This window comes from Hyperolius riggenbachi, chromosome 4 (genome assembly GCF_040937935.1).
Source record: "Hyperolius riggenbachi isolate aHypRig1 chromosome 4, aHypRig1.pri, whole genome shotgun sequence".
NCBI lineage: Eukaryota > Metazoa > Chordata > Amphibia > Anura > Hyperoliidae > Hyperolius > Hyperolius riggenbachi.
The window spans coordinates 349529027-349555437 of NC_090649.1; the positions used below are offsets into that span (position 1 = coordinate 349529027).

The 26411-nt window shown below is 48.4% G+C and overlaps 1 protein-coding gene across 1 annotated transcript in view; it reads right to left on the reverse strand.

Annotated features, from left to right (window-relative positions):
- GALNT2 (polypeptide N-acetylgalactosaminyltransferase 2) overlaps window positions 1-26411 on the reverse strand; it is a 1163038-nt gene that overhangs the window by 613070 nt on the left and 523557 nt on the right. The gene's annotated exons all lie outside the window — the stretch shown is intronic.

The following is a 26411-nucleotide window of genomic DNA, read 5'->3' on the forward strand; positions in this document are numbered from 1 at the left end:
ATCTCATCGTTCAGGACAGCTGTAAAATAATTCTTAACAAAGAGACAAACCCCTACACCTTTTTTCACTGTTCTATCCTTCCCAAACACATGATATCCCTCTAAATTTGCTATCCAGTTATGGCTTTCATCCATCCATGTCTCGGTTATCCCCACAATGTCATAGCCTTTGTCAATCAGAATGAACTCTAGTTTGTCTATTTTATTTGCAAGGCTTCTAGCATTGGTTACCATGCACTTTATATTTTTACCACCACATTTACCAATTTTGTTTACATGAAATGGGCTACTTGAAGTTTTACCGACCTCCTTACTCTTTACAAAGTCTCCAGTTGCTAAAATGAATGGGTGAGGTTGGACCTGTGGTGAGTTACCCATTAGATTAAGGTAGATATTGTCCTTTAGGGGGGTATTGGAGAGGTTTTTCTCTAAGTAGACCCAGTGTTTGCTTGGGGCATTGTTCCACCAGAATTGGGACATGTCTAAAAGGGAAGTACATTGGTATTGCTGTGGGTTAGGAAGGCCATAGCCTCCTAACTTGCTTGGTACAAATAACGTTTGTTGAGAAAGTCTGTGTTTCTTGGACCTCCATATACAGTGGGTTGCAAAAGTATTTAACCCCCCCTTGAAGTTTTCCACATTTTGTCACATTACTGCCACAAACATGAATTAATTTTATTGGAATTCCACATGAAAGACCAACACAAAGTGGTGTACACATGAGAAGTGGAACGAAAATCATACATGATTCCAAACATTTTTTACAAATAAATGACTGCAAAGTGGTGTGTGCATAATTATTCGGCCCCTTTGATCTGAGTGCAGTCAGTTGCCTATAGCCATTGCCTGATGAGTGTGAATGACAAAATAGAGTGCACCTGTGTGTAATCTAATGTCAGTACAAATACAGCTGCTCTGTGAGGGCCTCAAAGGTTGTCTAAGAGAATATTGGGAGCAACAACACCGTGAAGTCCAAAGAACACACAAGACAGGTCCAAGACAGGTCAGGGATCAAGCTATTGAGAAATTTAAAGCAGGCTTAGGCTACAAAAAGATTTCCAAAGCCTTGGACATCCCACGGAGCACTGTTCTCACTCACAGGCCGAACAAGGAGAGCGCTGATCAGAAATGCAGTCAAGAGGCTCATGGTGACTCTGGATGAGCTGCAGAGATCTACAGCTCAAGTGAGAGACTCTGTCCATAAGACAACTATTAGTCATGCACTGTACAAAGTTGGCCTTTATGGAAGCATGGCAAGAAGAAAGGCACTGTTAACAGAAAGCATAAGAAGTCCCGTTTGCAGTTTGCCACAAGCCATGTGGGGGACACAGCAACCATGTGGAAGAAGGTGCTCTGGTCAGATGAGACCAAAATGGAACTTTTTGGCCAAAATGCAAAACGCTATGTGTGGCAGAAAACTAACACTGCACATCACTCTGAACACACCATCCCCACTGTCAAATATGGTGGTGGCAGCATCATGCATCTCTTCAGCAGGGACAGGGAAGCTGGTCAGAGTTGATGGGAAGATGGATGGAGCCAAATACAGGGCAAACTTGGTAGAAAACCTCTTGGAGATTGCAAAAGACTTGAGACTGGGGCGGAGGTTCACCTTCCAGCAGGACAATGACCCTAAACATAAAGCCAGGGCAACAATGAAATGGAATGGTTTAAAACAAAACATATCCATGTGTTAGAATGGCCCAGTCAAAGTCCAGATCTAAATCCAATTGAGAATCTGTGGCAAGATCTGAAAACTGCTGTTCACAAACGCTGTCCATTTAATCTGACTGAGCTGGAGCTGTTTTGCAAAGAAGAATGGGCAAGGATTTCAGTCTCTAGATGTGCAAAGCTGGTAGATACATACCCTAAAAGACTGTTAGCTGTAATTGCAGCAAAAGGTGGTTCTACAAAGTATTGACTCAGGGGGTCAAATAATTACGCACACCCCACTTTGCAGTTATTTATTTGTAAAAAATGTTTGGAATGATATATGATTTTCGATCCACTTGTCACATGTACACCACTTTGTATTGGTCTTTCACGTGGAATTCCAATAAAATTGATGCATGTTTGTGGCAGTAATGTGACAAAATGTGGAAAACTTCAAGGGGGCGAATACTTTTGCAACCCACAAACATTTTATAAACTGCTATTCTTCCAGACAATGAAGTTTTGTAGGGTAGCAATCTTAATAAGTCCTCTCTAATAGTTTAATAGTTTGTAATACTGGAGGAAAGTTGGCAGAGTATATTTTTTTATCATATATATATATATATATATATATATATATATATATATATATACACACACACACACACACACACACACACACACACACAGGTAGCCGTGTATAGGTGCCCGCCTCCAGTATAGGTGCTCTCAGTATAGCTAGGTATAGGTGCCCGCAGTATAGCCAGGCATGGGTGCCCCCAGTATAGGCAGGCATGGGTGCCCCCAGTATAACAAGGCATGGATGCCCCCAGTATAGCAAGGCATGGATGCCCCCAGTATAGCTAGGTATAGGTGCCCCCAGTATAGCCAGGCATGGGCGCCCTCAGTATAGCCAGGAGGGGGATGCAGCACAAAATGGTGGATTGTTGCAGTGCGCAATTAGGTTATTTAGTGGGTGCATGGCCTAAGCTAGAGAATATGCTTGTCGGAAAAGGTGGGTTTTGAGGTCAGCAGAGGAAGAGCGAGAGGAGAGATGAATGAGTCGAGCAGCAGAGTTCAGCACAGAATTGAGCGGTGTTAGTCAGTTAGTTGGAAGTTCACCAAGCAATATATTGCAATAGTCAAATCGAGATATAATAAGAGCATGTACTAACATTTTGGTTGTGTCATGGGAGAGAAAAGGTCGGATACGTGCTATGTTTTTCAGTTGGAAATGGCAGGAGCTGGTTAGGGAGTTAATGTGAGGAGTAAATGAGAGAGAAGAATCAAATATTACCCCCAAGCACTGTGCTTTGGGAACTGATGTTATAGACGTGTTGTTAACATGTATTGTAATATCAGGCAAAGGGGTGGACAGGGATGGTGGAAAGACTATTAGTTCAGTTTTATTCATATTAAGTTTTAAGAAGCGAGAGGACATGAAAGAGGAAATAGCTGACAGGCAGTCGGGAACCCATGTGAGGAGGGAGTTAAAGAGAACCCGAGGTGTGTTTAAAAAATGTTATCTGCATACAGAGGCTGGATCTGCCTATACAGCCCAGCCTCTGTTGCTATTCCAAACCCCCCTAAGGTCCCCCTGCACTCTGCAATCCCCCATAAATCACAGCCGTGCTGTGAGGCTGTGTTTGCATCTGTAGTGTCAGTCTCGGCTGCTCCCCCGCCTCCTGCATAGCTCCGGTCCCTGCCCCCATCCCTTCCCTCCAATCAGCAGGGAGGGAAGGGATGCAGGCAGGGACTGGAGTTCTGCAGGAGGCGGGGAGAGCAGCAGACTGACACTATAGAGATAAACACAGCCAGCTCTGACAAGCTGTTTGTCAGCAGCGTGGCTGTGATTTATGAGGAATTGCAGAGTGCAGGGGGACCTTAGGGGGGTTTGGGATAGCAACAGAGACTGGGCTGTATAGGCAGATCCAGCCTCTGTATGCAGATAACATTCTTCAAACCCACCTCGGGTTCTCTTTAAGGTCTGGGGCCGAGAGTTACATTTGTGTATCGTCTGCATATAGGTGGTATTGGAAACCAAATGAGCTGATTAAGTTACCAAGACCGTGCATGTAGATGGAGAAGAGGAGGGGACAGAGGACAGAGCCTTGAGGTACCCCTACAGACAGAGGATGTGAAGAGGAGGCCTGATCTGAATAAGAAACATTGAAAGACCTTCCAGAGAGGTAGGAAGATATCCAGGAGAGAGAGAGAGGTCCTTTATTCCTATAGATGAAAGGATCTGTAGGAGTAGAGTGTGGTCGACAATGTCAAATGCTGATGACAGATCTAGAAGGATGAGTATGGAATAATAGCCTTTGGATTTAGCTGTGAGGAGATCATTAGCTACTTTGGTGAGGGCTGTTTCTGTGGAGTTATTTGGCCGGAAGCCAGATTGGAACTGATCAAGCAAGGAATTTGCAGATAAATATTGACTTAGTTCAGCATGAATGTGGCGTTCAAGTAATTTAGATGCAAATGGAAGAAGTGACACTGGGCGGTAGTTAGCAAGTTCGGTGGGGTCTAGAGATGGTTTTTTAAAGAGAACCCGAGGTGTGTTTAAAGAATGTTATCTGCATACAGAGGCTGGATCTGCCTATACAGCCCAGCCTCTGTTGCTATCACAAACCCCCCTAAGGTCCCCCTGCACTCTGCAATCCCCCATAAATCACAGCCGTGCTGTGAGGCTGTGTTTACATCTGTAGTGTCAGTCTCGGCTGCTCCCCTGCCTTCTGCATAGCTCCGGTCCCTGCCCCCATCCCTTCCCTCCAATCAGCAGGAAGGGAAGGGATGCAGGCAGGGACTGGAGTTCTGCAGGAGGCGGGGAGAGCAGCAGACTGACACTATAGAGATAAACACAGCCAGCTCTGACAAGCTGTTTGTCAGCAGCGTGGCTGTGATTTATGAGGAATTGCAGAGTGCAGGGGGACCTTAGGGGGGTTTGGGATAGCAACAGAGACTGGGCTGTATAGGCAGATCCAGCCTCTGTATGCAGATAACATTCTTCAAACCCACCTCGGGTTCTCTTTAACCACTTGCCGACCGCACGCTTATACCGTGCATCGGCAAAGTGGCAGCTGCAGGACCAGCAACGCAGTATTGCGTCGCCAGCTGCAGGCTGATTAATCAGGAAGCAGCCGCTCGCGCGAGCGGCTGCTTTCTGTCAATTCACGGCGGGGGGCTCCGTGAATAGCCTGCGGGCCGCCGATGGCGGCTCGCAGGCTAAATGTAAACACAAGCGGAAATAATCCGCTTTGTTTACATTGTACGGTGCTGCTGCGCAGCAGCGCCGTGAGGCAGATCGGCGATCCCCGGCCAATCAGCGGCCGGGGATCGCCGCCTTGTGACAGGGGACAGCCTGTCACTGGCTGCACAGGACGGATAGCGTCCTGTGCAGCCCGGTCACCAGGGGGGGCCAGGTAGGAGAGGGAGGGGGAGGATTTCGCCGGAGGGGGGCTTTGAGGTGCCCCCCCCCCCCCCCGCAACACCCGGCAGGCAGGAGCGATCAGAACCCCCCAGCACATCATCCCCCTAGTGGGGAAAAAAGGGGGGCGATCTGGTCGCTCTGCCTGCACCCTGATCTGTGCTGGGGGCTGCAGAGCCCACCCAGCACAGATCAGCTAAAACAGCGCTGGTCCTTAGGGGGGGTAAAGGGTGGGTCCTCAAGTGGTTAAGGTCTGGGGCCGAGAGTTACAGTTGTGTATCGTCTGCATATAGGTGGTATTGGAAACCAAATGAGCTGATTAGGTTACCAAGACCGTGCATGTAGATGGAGAAGAGGAGGGGACAGAGGACAGAGCCTTGAGGTACCCCTACAGACAGAGGATGTGAAGAGGAGGCCTGATCTGAATAAGAAACAGTGAAAGACCTTCTAGAGAGGTAGGAAGATATCCAAGAGAGAGAGAGGTCCTTTATTCCTATAGATGAAAGGATCTGTAGGAGTAGAGTGTGGTCGACAGTGTCGAATGCTGATGACAGATCTAGAAGGATGAGTATGGAATAATAGCCTTTGGATTTAGCTGTGAGGAGATCATTAGCTACTTTGGTGAGGGCTGTTTCTGTGGAGTGGTTTGGCCGGAAGCCAGATTGGAACTGATCAAGCAAGGAATTTGCAGATAAATATTGACTTAGTTCAGCATGAATGTGACGTTCAAGTAATTTAGATGCAAATGGAAGAAGTGACACTGGGCGGTAGTTAGTAAGTTCGGTGGGGTCTAGAGATTTTTTTTAAAGAGAACCCGAGGTGTGTTTAAAGAATGTTATCTGCATACAGAGGCAGGATCTGCCTATACAGCCCAGCCTCTGTTGCTATCCCAAACCCCCCCTAAGGTCTCCCTGCACTCTGCAATCCCCCATAAATCACAGCCGTGCTGTGAGGCTGTGTTTATGTTTACATCTGTAGTGTCAGTCTCGGCTGCTCCCCCGCCTCCTGCATAGCTCCGGTCCCTGGCCCCATCCCTTCCCTCCAATCAGCAGGGAGGGAAGGGATGCAGGCGGGGACTGGAGTTCTGCAGGAGGCGGGGAGAGCAGCAGACTGACACTATAGAGATAAACACATCCCGCTCTGACAAGCTGTTTGTCAGCAGCGTGGCTGTGATTTATGAGGGATTGCAGAGTGCAGGGGGACCTTAGGGGGGTTTGGGATAGCAACAGAGGCTGGGCTGTATAGGCAGATCCAGCCTCTGTATGCAGAAAACATTCTTCAAACCCACCTCGGGTTCTCTTTAAGTAGTGGTGTCACAACAGCCCTCTTGAGTGAGGATGGAAAAATTCCGGTGGAGAGGGATAGGTTAAACAGTGATGTTAGGGCAGGGATGAGGGATGTGGACAGCTGTGGAATGAGATGTGATAGGATCCAACGAACAGGTGGTTAGATGGGATTTGGAGATAAGGGAAGAGAGTGAATGTTCGGAGAGTGGAGAGAAACTGGAAAGAGAGCAGTCAACAAGAGGAGTGGAGGTGGAGTTTGATGTCTGCGTGGAAAACACACTACGGATTTTTGCAATTTTATCTGTAAAGTATGTTGCAAATTCTTCAGCTGATAAGCATGAAGGAGGAGGAGGAGGGGGTGGACGGAGAAGGGAGTTGAAAGTACTGAACAGGCGCTTTGGATTGTGCAAGTGGGAGGATATGAGGGAGGAGAAGTATGATTGTTTTGCAGAAGAGAGAGCGGTTTTAAACTTGTTCAACTCTTTTTTGTAAGTAATGAAATCCTCATTAGTATTAGTTTTTCTCCAACGGCGTTCAGCTACCCTAGAGCGGTTTAGGGATCATATAGATCTAATTTAGCCAACAGAGTTGAAAGATGTTTGGATGGTTTTGTATGGGGATTTGATGAGTCTAATTTACAGTCATAGATGGAGTTAAAGTCCCCTCCTATAACTAGGCAAGTGGAAGGTGATCTCTTAATTTTGGATAATAGATTCCGTAGGAACTTAATATGTCCATTATTAGGGGCCTAGAGGTTCAGCAGAGTATATTTAATATTGTCCACAGTGCATTCCACCAACATGCTTGGTAGAGGATCTTTTTCTATAGATTTTATATCCACATCCAAGTCTTTGTGAAAAGCAATTAAGGCTCCTCTTTTTCTTTTCAAAGTTATTTGATATAATGTGTGGATAGCAAGGGTGGGAACATTTAGGAACTTTACCCTCTTTGAAGTGAGTTTCTTGGGCAAATAAGACATCAGTATGCAAATTTATAGCTTCCTTCCATAGTGCATTTCTCTTAACTGGGTTGTTGAGGCCCTTGACATTGATTGATGTGAACTGTCCTCCAAGTCTGCTGCTTTTGCTTTCAACTACAAGATGTCATTTTGATTCTCATCTACACAGCCCACTGCTTTGTTGAATTCTGTGGTTAGTAGTGAGACTTTAGATTCAACTGCTGCAACTCTGTCACCTAGGAGACTGACAGATTGTTGTAAGTGGTTTATTTGTCTAATGTCATTAGATAGAGATGACTTGAGAGACATTATCAGCTCTTTCATATAGGCCTAGGTTACTGACTGATCGGTGGCTGTAAACTGCTCTAACACTGCCTGTGAGTTAAGAACAGCTGGCTCTAAGATGGCCGCTGGGCCTACCTAATCCTCCGTATCTGCCAGCTTCTGCTTAGATTTCACCGGGCTTCTAGCCGTGGGTGAGCTGCTATCTGAGGAGTCCGCCTCTTGTGACTTGCTGGAATGGATGGAGTGCTGGGTCTCAGCCGAGGTGGAGTCGCCGGTCCTCCTGTTCTCATCGGCGCCATCTTCATCTCTGTTGCGAGCTTGGAATCCGGCAAAGAGTTCTGGTAACTTCTGCGGTTTAAGATGCCGCTTAGTGCCCTTTTTTGTCACTCCCACTTCCATCGCCTCCTCCGACATCTTGTGGCTCAGTTCGGTGCCAAATTTCGCTTTGGAGTAGCTTTAACTGGAGGTTTCGTTCTCCTTCTAGACGTCCAGCGTGCTCGTGCGGCGGACAAGCCACCACCCCCCCCCCCCCCCAGAATTTAAGAGATGTATTGTTGTGTTGTGAAGTAAAGGACAGTACTGCTCTGTTTTTTTCGGTTTGTGATTATTGTATTTTTTTTTTAGATGATTGGACGTATGGAACGTGACCTGTTTTCTGGAGTTTTGAATTTGACTGTAAAAAGATTCTTCTATGTGAATCAAGGGCGGTTGGGGTGTCCCCTTTTTCTATCAACTACCCAAAATCCACATTTACATAAACCACCCGGGAGACCAATAATATCAGGCATAAATTCAGTGACATGCAACCTATCTAGATTTGTAGACCATCATTTACAGAAATATGTGCAAAAACTAGACTCATACACCAAAGATTCCAAACACCTAATTGATATTCTCAAAGATTATAGCTGGAACCCAGAATATACATGGCTCACATGCGATGTATCAGCTCTATATACTAACATTACTCATGTGTTTGGTATGGAGGCTACACAATACTACCTACAATCCGATATGGACATGCCACAGATGCAAAAAACCTTTTTGATGCAATGTGTGGAATTTATTTTAACTCCTAATTAATTATCTTTCACGTTACACCATATACCAACAAGTAGGGGGCACAGCAATGGGCAGCATCTTTGCACCCAGCTATGCTAATCTAGCTATGGGTCTGCTAGAAATGATCTATATTTATAATAATAATCCATTCCAGGAACATATTGTGCAATTTAAGCGCTATATAGACAATATCGTGTTTATATGAAAAGGGGACTGTAATGATCGGTGTAACACAGAGAGGATCTGATTACCGGTGATCTGCAGTATCACCGAGAATACAGATATATACCCGATTATAGATGATCTGCAGTATCACCGATAATCAGATATATCTCTAACCTCTGGACACCTGGGTAATATCTGAGTGTTTGGTGCAACAGTAATACTTTGAGGAGAGCACCCGTACAGGGGGTGCAAGGCAGTAGGAGGTACTGCCTAAAGAACAGATTCCTTCCAATGGCCTGAGGCTCCCCAAGGGGCGGAGCCAGGCTGAGAGTGGGAAGGACCAGAGTGTGAGTGACACCAGGGGTGAAGTGTCACTGAGAGGTCTGTGAACTATCTCCCAACAGGGGAAAGAGTTCTCGATGTCGGACAGGCCAGGTCGGCAATAGACAGACATCAGGTACAAAGACAGGAGACAGAATCGGAATCCAAGGACAAGCAGAGTTTGGCAACAGAGTATCAGATATAGCGAAGTACCAATTCAGAGATCAAGAGAGTGGTCAGGAAAGCAGGAAGTCATAACAGATAATAGCAATGCCTATTCTTTAGGTGTGAGCTCCGTGATCATCAACACCCTGGAACTAGTCTGATATATAACAGAGTGGTAATACAGTTCCCTAGTCTTGGGTGTGAGTTCCTTGATCATCAACACCCTGGAACAAGTCTGAAGTATAACAGAATGATAATACAGTTCCCTAGTCTTGGGTGTGAGTTCCTTGATCATCAACACCCTGGAACTAGTCTGAAGTATAACAGAGAAATAACAACACAGATTTTAGCAAAAGGTCTGAGTGCTACCACGTAGTGATCGCAACGGCAGACACCAGAGAAATGACCAGCATCCAGTATATATACCCTAGCGCTCTCCAGCACCTCCCCTAAGTGCTGGACCAATGGGAAGTGGTAAAATTGTCAGCTGACCGGCTTGGTCAGCTGACACCCTTCTGGCTGTCATAAAAGCTCTGCCTCTCAACGCGCGCACGCGTCCTTCTAAACCTGTGTGGACTATCAGTCCCAGCCACACCAGATCTGTTTTGCAATGTATACGCTTTGCAGGACGCGGAACCAGCCGCACCACTATCCGAGCACGCGGCGGTTTCTCCGCGTTCTGCCATGCGGATAGATGTAGGCCTATGCGTGCAAACCGCCGCGTCGTTTACTGGGCATGCGGCGGTTTCTCCGTGCTCCGTCAGGCCAGTGGATGCAGGCCCATGTGTGCAAACTGCCATGTTGAACGCGGAGTCAGACGCCTTACCTTGAGTACTCGCGGCGGCTTTTCCGCGTTTTCTCACAGGGACCCATCCAAAATTTCACAATTTCTCTCTCGACTACCTCAACTCCAACAGAGCAGTACTGTCCCTTACCTCACAACACAACAATACATCTCTTGAATTCATAGATTTGGTCCTGTTTCATAAACAGGGGCAAATTAAAACAAAAACACACTTTAAACAAATAGACTCAAATAACTTTATTAATTTTAACAGTTTCCATTACAAACCCTGGACATTAAACGCTCCATATAATCAATTCAAACGTATCTATAAAAATTGCACAGATATTCAGGACTACGACATACAATCGAAAACACTGGTCGAAAAATGTTGCGAGCGAAAGTACCCTAAAAAAACGTATATGGGATGCCAGATACAGAGCCAAATACCCCGTTACAGACTCCACCAACAGCACTACTAACCCAGAAGTAAAACCAGAAACCACACTAAGATTTTTAACCAAATTTAGTTCCCAACACATGGCCATCAAAGATATCCTAACAAACAGATGGGAGATATTTAGACAAGATGCATATCTTCGTGATTGTATCAACTATTGTAAACAACTCAACAATTATGTGAAAGAATAAGACAGCACAAACAAAACAATATGAAGGTTTTTCCCACCCACAGTCTTTACCAACAATTTGACATCTTTTATAATAAAAACTCGGCAGAATTATCCTTTACTGCAATAGAAACTATAAACCCAATGATAACAAATACAGCTCAAACCTTAAAGGGAACCTAAACTGAGAGGGATATGGATGTTTCCTCTTAAACAATACCAATTGCCTGATAGTCCCGCTGATCTCTTTGGCTGCAGTAGTACCTGAATCACTGACCTGAAACAAGCATGCAGCTAATCCAGTCTGACTTCAGTCAGAGCACCTGATCTGCATGCTTGTTCAGGGGCTGTGGCTGAAAGTATTAGAGACACAGGATCAGCAGTAGAGTCAGGCAACTGTAATTATTTTAACACTAAAATTACTGAGTTTTCTATTTTCTGTTGCAAAGCCAGAAGTGTTATTCACCCCTGCTGAGATTGTCACAGGTCTTCAGGTCGATTATCTTCAATCTATTGTTGTGCAAACCACCCATTACCTGTAAGGCCTTGCACATTTCCATTTGTTTACACAAAGTAGCTGTGTGAGACTTGGAAACCTTCAGACATGCCTGCCGTATCTATACAAAATATCCCCCACATTCACTGACCTGCAAATATTACAGACACACATTCACAATATATGGAAACACAAGTCTTTTATAAACAATTGTGTGAAAACAGAATGAAAAGTTGCTGATACAATGACATGAATACAATGAAAACTTGCTAACACTTCAGTCTCCAATGTATGTTTGTACACAAATAGTGTGAAGTGTAGAGGACTCTGAAGTGTAGACAAAGTGTCTGAGGTGAAACAGAGGTGGGGGTAGGGTTGCCTGTAGCAGATATTGGGTGTTGCATGAGTGAGAGCAGTATGGGTGGAAAGGCAGGGGCAGATTTTATTTAAGTATTTATATAGCGCCAACATATTACGCAGCACTGTACAGAGTATATTGTCTCGTCACTAACTGTCCCTCAGAGGGGCTCAAAATCTCAGAATCAATTTTATTTCGCCAAGCATGACTGGGTCAAGCCCGGAATTGGGTTTGGCACAATGGAGCAGTACATAGAAAGAAAGGCAGGAAAAGGGTTAGAATGACACAATCATACTCAAATATAAGCATACACGAATATACAATCAACAATTAGATATACACAGCCGAAGTCTGCCGCTCCTATGCAGGTGGTAGGGCGCTGATCGGGCATGGTAGCATGTTAAGGGCGCTGATAGAGGGTGGTAGGATGTTAAGGGAGTTCAGGAGGCTAATGGCCATCGGGAAGAAAGAGTTCTTGTGCCTGGTGGTCTTGGTGGGGATGGCCCGAAGTCTCCGACCCAGTGGAAGTGGGGTGAAAAAACGGTGGCCTGGGTGAGAGAGGTCACTTGCAATCCTCAGTGCCCTGGCTCGCAGTCTAGTGTTATACAGGTGGTCAAGTGGGGGCAGAGGTCTCCCAATGATCCTCTCCGCCAACCTAATGATCCTCTGTAATTTGTGCCCGTCACTGGCAGTGGCTCCCGCATACCAGACCAACTTGGCGGAGCAGAGGATCGATTCGATGTTGGCAGTGTAAAAGCATGTTAGAATCTCCTGAGCCATGCAGAACTTTCGCAATTGGAGGAGGAAGAAGAGTCGCTGCTGGGCTTTCCGTTGGGTTGACGGGATATTGACTCTCCAACTGAGATCGCTGGAGATGGTGGTGCCCAGCAGGCGAGCGCAGGGCACTCTGGTCACCTCGGTGCCATCGATGTAGATGGGAGGTGGGGTAGGTGCCGACTTCCTAAAGTCAATTATAAGTTTGACGGTTTTGGCCGTGTTGAGCACCAGGCTGTTCTCTTTACACCAGTGGCATAGTCTTTCCACCTGCTGCTGGAACTCCCGGATGTTGTCCTTGGTGACGAGGCCAACAATGGTGGTGTCATCCGCAAATTTAATGACTTTGACGGAGTCTGCCGTGGATCTGCACTCATTTGTGTAAAGGGAGAAGAGCAGCGGGGACAGGACGCAGCCCTGTGGTGCCCCTGTGATTGTTATCGCTTCTCGTGAGTAGATGTCCCCCAGCCTGACAACTTGGGATCTGTTAGAGAGAAAGTCAGTGATCCATAGCCATAGGGTGGAGTGGACCCCGAGTGTGGTCAGGACATTCTGGAGGGTGCGTGGGCATATAGTGTTAAATGCAGAGCTGAAGTCTAGTAGCAGTACTCTGGCATATGCATCCCTCCTGTCTAGATGGTTGTAGATGTATTCCAAACAGATGTTTAGAGCATAGTCAGTGGACCTATTTGCCCTATAGGCAAACTGGAGTGGGTCTAGTAGGGGCAAGGTGGATAGCTTGAGCGTGGATAAGACCACTTTCTCTAGGGACTTCATGATGACGGACGTCAGGGCTACAGGCCGGTAGTTGTTGAGGTCGGAGATGCCTCGTTTCTTAGGAACAGGAATAATGGTGGACCTCTTGAAGCACGCAGGGACTCTTCCCTCTGCCAGTGACCTACTGAAGATGGCAGAGAGGATGGGACAAGTTGCTCCGAACAGGTTTTGAGGCAGGCTGGGGACACGCTGTCAGGTCCCGAGGCTTTCCTGGCATTTAGCGTGGACAGGAGGTGCCGAACATCTGCCTCCCTCACTTCGGGAGAGAGTGAGTCCTCACTTGGGTCGCTGTGCGTGGGGGCTGGGAGGGGAGGAGGTGGTGGGTGCCCCCCAGGCTCGGTCTGCCTTTCAAACCTGCAGTAGAATTTGCTTAGTTCTTCAGCTAATTCAGGGCTGGGTGTAGCATGTTGCGGGGGAGGCTTGTAGTTGGTGGCAGCCTTAAGCCCTTGCCATACAGCTCGTGAGTTGTTTGAGTGAAGGTTCTGCTTCATCTTCTCAGCAAACTCCTGTTTTGCGGCTCTCAGCTCTCGCTTCAGAGTGTTCCTCGCCTTCCTGAATTCCTCCTGGTTTCCTGCCTTGTGAGCCGCCTCCTTGCGTTTCCGCAGTAGCCGTAGCTTGTTGGAGAACCACGGTTTGTTGTTCGGGTAGACTTTGAAGGATTTGGTTGGGACGCAGGAGGCCTCACAGAAGCTGGTGTAAGAGGTGACGTTGTCCGCCCACTCGTCCAGGCCTGGAGCTGCCAGGGTTTCCCAGTCCGTGCAATCAAAGCAGGCTTGAAGGTGGAGCTTGGCCTCACTGGACCACACCTTGGAGGACTTCACGACCGGTTTTGCCGATTCCAGGAGCCTTCTGTAGGTGGGGATGAGATGAACAAGGCAGTGGTCGGAGGAGCCAAGTGCCGCCCCAGGGATAGCCTTGTAGGCATTCTTCAGGGGCGTGTAACAATGATCGAGGGTGTTCGGGCCTCTGGTAGGGCAGGCAACATGCTGGTGGTAGCGTGGCAGCTCTTGTCGAAGGTTTGCCCTGTTGAAGTCCCCCATGATTATGAACAGCGAGTCTGGGAGGGATGTTTCCCACTGTGAGATGGTGTCGCCGAGGGAATTCAGGGCAGATTTGGCGTCGGCATCAGGGGGAATATACACTCCGACAAGGACATAGGAGGAGAACTCCTGTGGTTAGTATACTGGCCTGCAGTTCACAAGAAGAAGCTCGAGGTCTGTGGAGCACATCCTGTCGAGTACTGGTGGGGTGGGGCACCATGAGGAGCTGACGTAGAAGCAGATGCCACCGCCCCTTTTTTTCCCAGAGAGGGAGGGGTCGCGGCCCCCCCGTATGAGGCTGAAGCCTGGGAGGTGTAGGGCTGTTCTCACGTAGCCAAGTCTCCGTGAAGCAGAGTACTGGGGTGTTGCTCCCGAGCTCCCACCTGCCGCAGAGGAGACGCAGCTCGTCCAGTTTGTTAGGGAGAGAGCGGACATTTGCCAGGAGTACCAAGGGGATGGCTGACCTCAAGCCCCTCTTCTTGAGTCTCACGCGGGCCCCAGCTCGACAGCCCCTTCGCTGCCAGCCTGCACTGGGCCAGGGAGCGGATTCCAGGACTTGCTGTATGTAGTTCTGGACCCGGTTTGGCAGGAGGTTGGCCTCAGGGAGTGGTGGGCCGTGGTGTTCCCACCGCAGGAGTTGCTCCCTGGAGTACGTGGTACGTGTGGTGGAGTGGGGGGCGGAGCCGATGGCGGGAGCGGGGTGCCTACGGGGGGTGGAGGAGCCTGGCATTGCGAAGGGTCGTCCGCCACAGGGACAGACCAGGACCAAGTTAAAAGCAGTCTCGTGCAATTAAAGACAGATTGTCACGTGCGCCGTGCAGTACAGTTCGTACATGAGCGGATTCAATACAGTCCCTCACAAGAGCGGTGCAATACAGACCATCTTATGAGCAGTGCAATACGGTTCACCACACGGGCAGTGCGGTACAGTCTATCACATGAGTAGTGCGGTACAGCAGTGCAATACAGCCTACACATGGGCAGTGCAATACAGTCCATCTTATGAGCAGTGCAATACGGTGCGATACAGTCCATCGCATGAGCAGTGCAATACAGCCTATCACATGAGCAGTGCAATATGGTCCATCTTATGAGCAGTGCAATACGGTACCCCCCATGAGTGGTGCAATACAGTCCATCACGCGAGAGTGGTGCACTACAGTCCATCACGAGCGGTGCAATACAACAGTGCAATACAGTCCATCACGGGTGGTGCAATTCAACAGTGCAATACAGTCCATCACAGGCGGTGCAATACAACAGTGCAAATACAGTCCATCACGGGCGGTGCAATAGAACAGTGCAATACAGCCAGCAAGAGAGCAGAGCATGTAGTAATCAGCAGTGGACAATAGTAAGCATAAGGAGCAGTAGTAGCAGCAGCAGGATGCAGTTCAATTCACTGTGTGTGAGCAGACATCACGCAGATCAGCAGATCTTACCAGCCAGTGTTGTACCCTTCCGTGCTGGGCAGGATCCTTGCTTCAGGTGAGCAGGGTGGGCTCCATGGTGGGCAGGGTGGTGGAGGTGGCTGGTGGGACAGTCAGTGTGGGGGGCACTCTGTTTGTCCGCCTCACCATGTGGGGGGGGGGGGGGGGGCAGCGGGGTAGAGATGGGTGCGTCCTGCTCTCCGACAGCCGATCTCCTCCAGCTGTTTGTGCAGTGGCCGCGGGCAGCAGCCGCCTAGGATCAGCTTCAGTGGGATGGATGTCGCCGGTGTCTGCCTCCGACGTCACGGCCCGCAGCCAGCCGCGGGAATCGGGCTCTCACTCAGCTGTGGCAGTGGGCGGCTGGGCCTGCCTCCTCTGTGGTGCGGTGGGATAGAGCGGAGTGGTGCGTGCTTCTCCACGTGGGTGGCTCTCCCTGGTGCGCGGCAGCGGTATGGCGCTCGAGGCCCTCTCCACCTGATGCGCGGCAGCGGGGTAGCGCTCGGGGCCCTCTCCACGTGGGTGGCTAATGCGTCTGATGCTCCTGTGTCCGCCAGCCTGACTGGCCAGAGCCGGAGCCCGGGACCTGTGTGCACTTATGTGCATGGTTCTGCCTGCATGCCCAGGAGAAAATAGAGGAAAAGGGATAAAAAGAAGAAAGAGGAGCGGAGCTCCGTGCCATGGCAGCCGGTCAGCGCCATCTTGATCTTGCATCTAGTCCCTGTCATAATCATACAGTATGTCTAAGTATGTATCATGTAGTGTTGTCATCTAGGGCCAATTTTATGGGGAAGCCAATTAACTTATCTGTATGTTTTTGGGATGTGGGAGGAAACCGGAGTGCCCGGAGGAAACCCACGCAGACACAGAACTCTGTTGCCGATTCATGCAGCAAAATGCAATCAGAGGGCAATTGGCACTTTTGGCAGTGTTCCATTGACATGACAAATGATGACAGACTGAGGCATTCCATTGCCATGGCATTGATGGCAGTATGGCAGATACTGTAATGCAATTAGGCTGGCTTTTCACAACATATGAATGCTGTAGAGGTGGCCAAAAGGTGTGATGCTGTCCCGTCCATCCATTGTAGCAGTGTATGTAAGGGAGTGGCATGACACAGTGCTGTGCATAAAAGCAGACCGATGCAGGTGGAAGAATCATTTCTTTTTCGCATTTCTAAGAACACGCATCAGGATGGCCTGCGTATCACTGCCACGCAGGAAGAACCTCTCCGCGCAACAGGCTTTGGCCTGGCTTCAGGAAATGGGCGAAGCAGACTGATGGAGGAGAGATTTAATTTGTCCAGCAGGCCACTGATACCTCCTCAGAAGAATCTGAAAAGGAGACAGAAGAAGAAGAACCAAATATGCCTCCACGAAGGTGCACCGTGGTACTGGGAAGCAGACAGACTATAACCACATGAAGGTATGTGAATGTGTGTATAATTTTACCATGGCCGTTTCTAGGGCCGTGCGGGCGCCCTGAGCGCTGTTGGGAGGGGGGGGCGCTGTGATGGAGGGGGGAGCCGCAGCCGCGGGCAGGGCAGCCCGACCTCTCCCTCCCTTCCTCTCCCAGGCCGCCCTCCGTGCTCCCCCCTCGGACTGCAAAGAAATGGGCAGGGAAGCGCTATACAAAACGACTCACCTCCCTAGGTCCAATCGCTGCTCTCTCACCGCCAGTCTCCTCTCTGCACAGAGCAGATGCTGATACACACACAGGAAGCAGCGTGTGTATCAGCGTCTATGCAGAGAGGAGACTGGCGGCGAGTGAGTAGCGATTCGAACCAGGGAGGTGAGTAGTTTTGTATAGCACTTCCCTGCCGAATGCTTTGCAGTCTGAGGGGGGAGCACGGAGGGCGGCTGGGGAGAGGATGGGAGGGAGAGGTTGGGCTGCCCTCCCCGCGGCTGCGGCTCCCCCCTCCATCATGGGGGGCACCTACCTAACCTATACTGGGGCAGCTACCTCTCTAACCTATCCTGGGGGGCACCTACCTATCTAACCTATACTGAGGGGGCAGCTACCTAATCTAACCTATACTGGGGGGCACCTACCTATCTAACCTATACTGGGGGGCAGCTACCTATCTAACCTATACTGGGGGGCAGCTACCTATCTAACCTATACTGGGGGGCAGCTACCTATCTAACCTATACTGGGAGGCAGCTACCTATCTAACCTATAGTGGGAACATTAACTTATCTAACCTGTATTGGGGGCACCTACCTACCTAGCTAGCTAGCCTATACAGGTGACAACTATACTGGCTACCTATATTGGAGGCACCTACCTAACTAACCTATACTGGGGGCATCTACCTATCTAACCTATGCTGGGGGCAACTATTCTGGCTACCTATATTAGAGGCACCCACCTAGCTAACCTGTACTGGGGGCACCTATCTAACTTATACCGGGGGCACCTGCCTATCTAACCTATACTGGGGGCAACTATACTGGCTACCTATACTGGAGGCACCTACCTGGCTAACCTATACCGGAGGCAACTATACTGGCTCACCTATGCCTGGCTACCTATACTAGGGGGACCTATAGCTGGCTACCTATACTGGGGTACCTATTCTGGGCTACCTATACTGGGGGGATCTATACTGAGTGCAACTAGACCTGTCTAACCTATACTGCGGGCACCCATACCTTGCTTTGGGGGGGCGCAATTTTTACACCCTCGCCCTGGGTGCATTTTAGCCTAGAAACTGCACTGAATTTTACACCAGTGCTCAGTGGCGTCGCTTGCGCTATTTTGGGGGGCCCATGCCCCTAAAATTTTCTGGGGTGCCCTTAATCTATTTCCAGAGGTGCCCTGACCAGTTAGAGCGGGCGCTAGCACCTAGCGGACACCGCTGATATGCGGAAGTGACATCACTTCTGCATATTTGCGCCCACTAACTGGTCAGGTCGCTGCTGGCTGCGAGGTGAGGGGGCGCCTGTCACTCACTACCTAACGGGGGTCCCTGTCACTATCTAACTGGGGGACCCTGCTGTCACTACCTAACTTGTACACACATACAATTTTGATTAGCCAATTTTAGCTCTGTTCATCAAATTCATTGTCTGTTGGCCCACTTACTGCATGGGGGTGGTAAAATTGGTCAGTGATTAACCAATCAAAATTTTATGTGCGTATACCTACTTAGCGGACACTGCTGATATGCGGAAGTGACATCTCTTCCGCATATTAGCACCTGGCGCCCACTCTAACTGGTCGGGTCGCCCGCTGATCGAGGTCTGACGCTGCTGGCTGCGAGGTGAGGGGGCGCCTGTCACTCACTACCTAACAGGGGTCCCTGTCACTCACTACCTAAGGGGGGTCCCTGTCACTCACTATCTGACCTGGGGTCCCTGCTGTCACTCACTATCTAACGGGGGTCCCTGCTGTCACTCACTACCTAACGGGAGTCCCTGCTGTCACTCACTACCTAACTGGGGGTCCCTGCTGTCACTCGCCAGCAGCGTCAGACCTCGATCAGCGGGCGACCCGACCAGTTAGAGCGGGTGCCAGGCGCAAATATGCGGAAGCGATGTCACTCCCGCATATCAGCGGTGTCCGCTAGGTAGGTCCTAGCGCCGACTCTAACTGGTCGCCGGCTGATCGAGGTCTGACGCTGCTGGCTGTCTGGCAGCGGGGACAGCTGCGGTGGCCGGGGGGGGGGGGGGGGCCCGCACAGGTGCCCCCGGTCTCCAAGGACCCAAGGAACGCCCCTGCCAGTGCTACTATGTTTTCTGATGTGTACTATACAGGCCTATAGAAAAAAGCACATATACTCATGTCTCTCGCTCTCTGCTTTTACAGTGTGGTGTAGACGTGTTGGACCAAATGGCACAGATGTATTCCGTAAGAGCAGCAACACGCAGGTGGCCAGTAGCAGTTTTTTACAATATGCTGGACCTGGCGGCGGTGAATGCCTACATTTTGTACAAGGCATGTACAGGGTGGACAGGCAAAAGAAGATTGTTTCTTAGTCTTCTAGCTAAGGAACTCCGTAGCCGATTCATGCAGCACAAAGAAATATTGGCACAAAGGCGGGCTGCTGAAGCTGTTGCAGCTGCTGTGCCAGGGACTGTACAGACAAAACAGTGCCAGGTGCAAGAGAGCTGCAACAGGAATCGCAGCAGGTTTACCTGTGCAACATGTTAAAAATTCACCTGTGCCAAATGCAGGGACGATGGACACTGGGTCTGCAAACGCTGTAAACTCTGTAAAGTTTGAAACACTGAAAAATAAAACAGAATTTTTGGTTTTGCGCGATCGTGAATTTTCACGTGAAACGATAACGTTTTGCGCGCAAACGAGAATTTTCACGCGAAACCAATATCTATAAACGTTATCGATACACACCAAGCCTCTCACTCCGCTCCTCCAATGAACTTCGCCTGACCGTCCCCCGCATCACCCAGTCCCATGCACGCCTCTAGGACTTCTCAAGAGCCGCTCCAACACTATGGAACTCCCTACCTCCACCCATTAGGGCAGCCCCCTCCTTCAACACCTTCAAGAAGGCCCTCAAAACTCACCTTTTCACTCTAGCCTACCACCCCTCACAATTGCTCTAAACCCACAGCTGAACTCTGGTCCCCTACCTCTCGTGTCCCTACCTCTCCCTCTAGATTGTAAGCCTTTGGGCAGGGTCCTCCTCCTTTTGTGTCCTACCTGATCATGCACCTCCATTACTGTGAACCAATGCTATGCATTTGAGTGAACCTAACTTGCCTAATCTCCATGCTCCCATCCAGTGACTAAGTGATCTGGTTTGCATGTATTTCTGTATTGTCTTATTGCTGTATGTCACCCCTAAAAATTGTCTGTAACCTAAATTAACGTCCAGCGCTGCGTAATATGTTGTCGCTTTATAAATACAATAAATAATAATAATACCTCTCACTGTGCAGTGTCTTTTGCAAGCTGAGGAAGTTCACACCGGACTGTATTCACCGTGCCCAATAGCATTGTTTTGCGCTGCAGCAGTCTATGCGACAGTGACAGTGAAGTAAAGACATTGTCCGTCGTGGGTTTATATAAATATCATATGTATTATGGCAATGACACACCTTAGCAGACTTTGTGGGTCCAGCTTGCGCAGTGAAGCACGAGTGACTTGCTACTGCACTGGGCACTCATGTCCTCCTTTACCCAATGTCCTCCTTTACCCACACAGTGCCGTCTTTTGCTGTCTACCCCCACCTCTGTTTCACCTCAGACACTTTGGGCTCAATTCTGTTAGCTGTGCGAGGCGAAGTAATCAGCAGTCGGGAAAATACCTCACACTTTTTTTTGTTTTGTTTTGCCTAATTCTGGTACATTTTCCCACCTGCTGCTTATGGTCGCTAAATTACCAACATGCAGGGGGAAAAGAGTGAGGTATTTTCCCGACTGCTGGAAGAAGCTCCGGCCAGCCCGCCTCCTGAGGATCCCAGAGCTGAGGAGGGGGGCACAGCGCAGGAAGGGGGGAAATTGTGCAGAGCAGCGAGGAGGGGGGGAAGCCTCCCCCCCTTCCTCACCTTAGAGGCCCCCCCTTCCGCGCTCCCCCTCCCTCCAAAAGTGCAGCCAGCGGCAGCAGCGACTCAGCATGGAATCACTTGCCGGCAGGATCATAGCAATAGCGCTGCATGCCGCTGAGCTGGTCTCCGTCTCCTCCACTGACCTATCACGCTCTCACAGTACTTCCTGCGAGAGGATGATAGGTCAGTGGAGGAGACGGAGCCCAGCCCAGTGGCACACAGCGCAATTGCTATGATCCTGCCGGTAAACTATTTCTCGCTGCTGCCGCTGGCTGGCTGCACTTTTGGAGGGTGGGGAGAGCGCGGAAGGGGGGGCCCCTAAGGTGAGGGAGGGGGGGAGGCTTCCCCCCTCCCCGCTGCTCTGCACAATTTCCCCCCTTCTCAGCTCTGGGACTCCCACTAACTGAGGATATCTGCCGCCAATCTCGTCGCATTTGTGGGGAAATCTGCTGCCAATCTCGTTGCATTTGTGGGGAAATCTGCCAACCTCGTTAAATTTGTGGGGAAATCTGCCAATCTCGTTACATTTGTGGGGAAATCTGCTGCCAATCTTGCCGCATTTGTGGGGAAATCTGCTGCCATTCTCGTCGCATTTGTGGGGAAATCTGCTGCCAATCTCGTTACATTTGTGGGGAAATCTGCCAATCTCGTTACATTTGTGGGGAAATCTGCCAATCTCGTTACATTTGTGGGGAAATCTGCCAATCTCGTTACATTTGTGGGGAAATCTGCTGCCAATCTCGTTGCATTTGTGGGAAAATCTGCTGCCAATCTCGTTACATTTGTGGGGAAATCTGCCAATCTCGTTACATTTGTGGGGAAATCTGCCAATCTTGTTACATTTGTGGCGAAATCTGCTGCCAATCTCGTTAGATTTGTGGGGAAATCTGCCAATCTCGTTACATTTGTGGGGAAATCTGCCAATCTCGTTACATTTGTGGGGAAATCTGCCAATCATTACATTTGTGGGGAAATCTGCCAATCATTACATTTGTGGGGAAATCTGCTGCCAATCTCGTTGCATTTGTGGGGAAATCATAAGATTGCATTTGTGGGGAAATCTGCTGCCAATCTCGTCGCATTTGTGAAGAAATCATAAGATTGTATTTGTGGGGATATCTGCTGCCAATCTGATTGCATTTTTTGGAGAATCTGCTATCAAGCTTTTGTATGCCTTATCTGAAGAAGTGGCGTCCTCTTTGGTCTGCATCCGTAGATTCCAGCAGTGTGCAGTGTCTGTTGGATTGTCTGCCTTGAGAAATTGCCACCAGCAGAGCCAAGATTCACCAGGATGGCCTTGGTGGTGATCCTTGCATTATTTTTCACCTCTCTCACTATGCTCCTGGCCAGCACAGGTGTCACTTTTGGCTACCGACCACATCCTCTTGAGATTTTCCACAACTTGCATCTTTTACTATTACTTTGCACTATAGCCACTGGAACTTGAAAACCTTAAGAAATGGCCCTGTAGCCCTTTCCTCACTTGTGAGCAGCCACAAAGCACAGGTCCTCACTGAGCTCCTGAGATGTTTTTCACCTGTTGGATATTGGGAATGCTGTAGATGTGATATACTTGGACTTTGCAAAGGCCTTCGACACTGTTCCCCACAAAAGCCTGGTGCAAAAGTTGAGGATGCAAGGACTGGGGAAGAGTCTGTGTGCATGGATAGGGAACTGGCTAATGGACAGAAAACAAAGAGTTGTGGTCAATGGATCATACTCAAAATGGGAGACTGTTAGCAGTGGGGTCCCACAGGGGTCTGTACTGGGTCCAATGCTCTTCAACTTATTTATTAATGACCTAGTAGAGTCAGTAGTGAGCAATGTTGCTATTTTTGCAGATGATACAAAATTGTGCAGAATCATCAACTCTCAGGAAGATATGGACATATTGCAACAGGATCTGGATAGGATGGCTATATGGGCACATAAATGGCAGATGAAATTCAATGTTGAAAAATGTAAAGTCATGCATTTTGGTCGTACCAATGGTCTAGCACCATACAAAATAAATGGGATACAGTTGGGGACTTGGAGAAGGACTCCAACTGTACTCATCGACAACAACTTAAATAATTGCACTCAATGCCAAGCCGCTGCAGCTAAAGCTAACAAAATTTTGGGATGCATTAAAAGGGAAATAAAAACTTGAGATGCTAGCATAATATTGCCCCTGTTTAACTCTCTAGTAAGGCCACATCTGGAATATGGAATTCAGTTCTGGGCACAACATTACAGGAAAGATATTGCAGTTTTAGAGCAGGTGCAGAAACGAGCAACAAAATTCATACGTGGGATGGAAGGTCTCAATTACCAAGAAAGGTTAGATAAACTGGGTTTATTTAGTCTAGAGAAAAGACGCCTTAGAGGGGATCTAATTAACATGAATAAATACATCAGAGGGCAATATAAAAGCTTGGCGGATGAGCTTTTTGTCCCTAGGCCTTCTTAAAGGACTAGAGGACATGATCTGCGCATGGATGAAAAACGTTTTAGCCATTTATTTAGGAAAGGGTTATTTACAGTAGGAGTGGTTAAGATGTGGAATGCCACAGGAAGTAGTTATGGCAAACTCTATACCTGCATTTAAAGGGTGCTTAGATGCTTTCCTTGCGTTGAAAGACATCCATGGTTATAATTACTAGGAAATGCCTAATGATGTTGATCCAGGGATTTTATCTGATTGCCATCTGGAGTCAGGAAGGAATTTTTTTCCCTTTTGGGGCTAACTGGACCGTGCCTTCTAAGGGTTTTTTGCCTTCCTCTGGATCAACAGGGATATGTGAGGGAGCAGGCTGGTGTTGTACTTTGTTCTCTGGTTGAACTCGATGAACGTATGTCTTTTTTCAACCCAAATAACTATGTAACTATGCATTAATTATGCAATGAATCAGTGTACCGTATTTGTCGCCGTATAAGACGCACTTTTTCTCCCCCAAAAATGTGGAGAAAAAGTCCCTGCGTCTTATACGGCAAAGGCAGGGAATCCCCAACTTAACCTTCCTGGCGGTAAGCCCGAGCTGAGCTCGGGCTATGCCGCCGGAAGGCGCCGCTCAGGCCCCGCTGGGCCGATTTGCATAATTTTTTTTTTGCTGCACGCAGCTAGCACTTTGCTAGCTGCGTGCAGTGCCCGATCGCCGCCGCTACCCGCCGATCCGCCGCTATCCGTCGCACCGCAGCCGCCCCCCCCCCCCCCCAGACCCCGTGCGCTGCCTGGCCAATCAGTGCCAGGCAGCTCTATGGGGTGGATAGGAATCCCCTTTGATGTCACGACGTCGGTGACGTCATCCCGCCCCGTCGCCATGGCGACGGGGGAAGCCCTCCAGGAGATCCCGTTCTTTGAACGGGATCTCCTGATCGCCGATCGCCGGCGGCGATCGGAGGGGCTGGGGGGATGCCGCTGAGCAGCGGCTATCATGTAGCGAGACTTTGCCACACACACAGAAGGACATGTACAAGACGCTCCTGGAATATGGACGCACCAGGTTTAGTATTTTCTTTTCCCCTGGTTTTTGCCGTCTAAACCTGGGTGCGTCTTATATTCCGGAGCGTCTTATACGGCGCGAAATACGGTAATTAGGATGCTTTAGAACAGGTTGGACTATTTGGAATGGTATAATGCCTCTTGCACACTGCATGCATTTCCAATTCAGATTCCGCTTTTTGATCGTTTTTTACATCCGATTCCGATTTTTAATCTTTACTGCATGCTGTGTTTTTTGATCCGTTTTTCTGTTGAATATATTCAGGGAAAATCGGAATTGAAAATCTGAATCGGAAAAGGGATTTGCAGTGTGCAGGGAGCCTTAAACTCTGGATTTTCCCACAGACTGTGCCAGTTTGTGAAGGGTATGAATAATTTTGGACTGGACACTTTTTGCTCAAATGGGAATAAAAACTGAGAATTTTTTTTTCTTTTTTTACAGTAATGCCTCTTGCACATTGTTTTATTATCTTTTGTGAGACACCTATGTCATTTCCCTTCAAAAAATTACTTGCTGGTTGAATAAAAGTAACTTTAAGGTCTTGTTCACGCTGCAGGCATGTTCGGCTTTTTTTCGGCCGCGTGCAGTATTTAAAAACGCCCCCCCGAATGAATGTCTATGAGAAGATTCATATCAGCAGGGGTCGTGTGCTGTGCGGCTAGCAAAGTGGTGAGTGTTCCTTTTTCGGAGCGATTCTGCCTCAATGGAGGGTATAGGAAAATTGGAAACCGCGTACAAAAACGCGCAATAAGGCGGATATTTAAACAAAAAGTGTTTCCAGGTCAGCCTGCACTTCCTGTTTGTTGGCAGAGCTGGCGCATGAGAAAAATTGAAGATGAGTCGCAGGGGCTGGTTCAACACAGAAGACCTAATTACGCAGGTTCACAATTATCCATTTCTTTATGACAAAAGGCATCCTGATTATAAAGATAACCGCAAGACCAATGAGGCCTGGGCTGACATCTCTGCTTTTTTAATGAAGATGTATGGGACCATTGTACTATTGTTTGAACCGCCATGCTTAGTAATAATGTAATTAGTGACCACTTACAGCAAATGTATGCACACTTTTTTATAGATGAAATGTGTGTTGTAAGAGATATATATATATATATATATCCTGCAATGTAAAATAATATGCTATAATGCAATATGCTGAAATGTGCCTCTTTAACCTTCAACATGGTAAGCAATGTCCCGTTTATAACACACACATACCCGCCACTTGTTAGCAACAATGGCAAAGGTGTTTTTTACACATTTCCATAATAGCTAACTTAATCCATTTCCTCTTTTTTAGTACCTTTTTTAAATATTTTGACTTACCGTAACTTGCATGATTTCATCTGTGAAAGGCCTCATAGCATGACAACAAAGGTCAAAGGCCTCATCATCCAAGAAGGTGCAGGGTTAGGCAGGGGCATGGGTTTAGGCCAATGCCATGGCCCATGGATGTGAAGCTGTCTCTCTAGTAGTTCCATCCACACGTGTGTACAGGTGTACAACACAATGTTTTGGATGTTGGCCTCCATCTACCTAGACGATTACTGAAATGATCTCAGCAGATCCTGACAGCAATGAAATGCAGTGGAAAGGTTTTTTGGGGATTCAGTTAATTTTCATGGCAAAGTAGGACTATGCAATTCATCTGAATACTCTTCATAACATTCTGGAGTATATGCAAATTGCTATTATAAAAACTTAAGCACCAACTTTTCTAATTTCCAATATTTTTGACAGTCTCAAAACTTTTGGCCAGGACTGTAGCTGCAGAGTGAGCACCTGCTAACGTTGTTTTGAA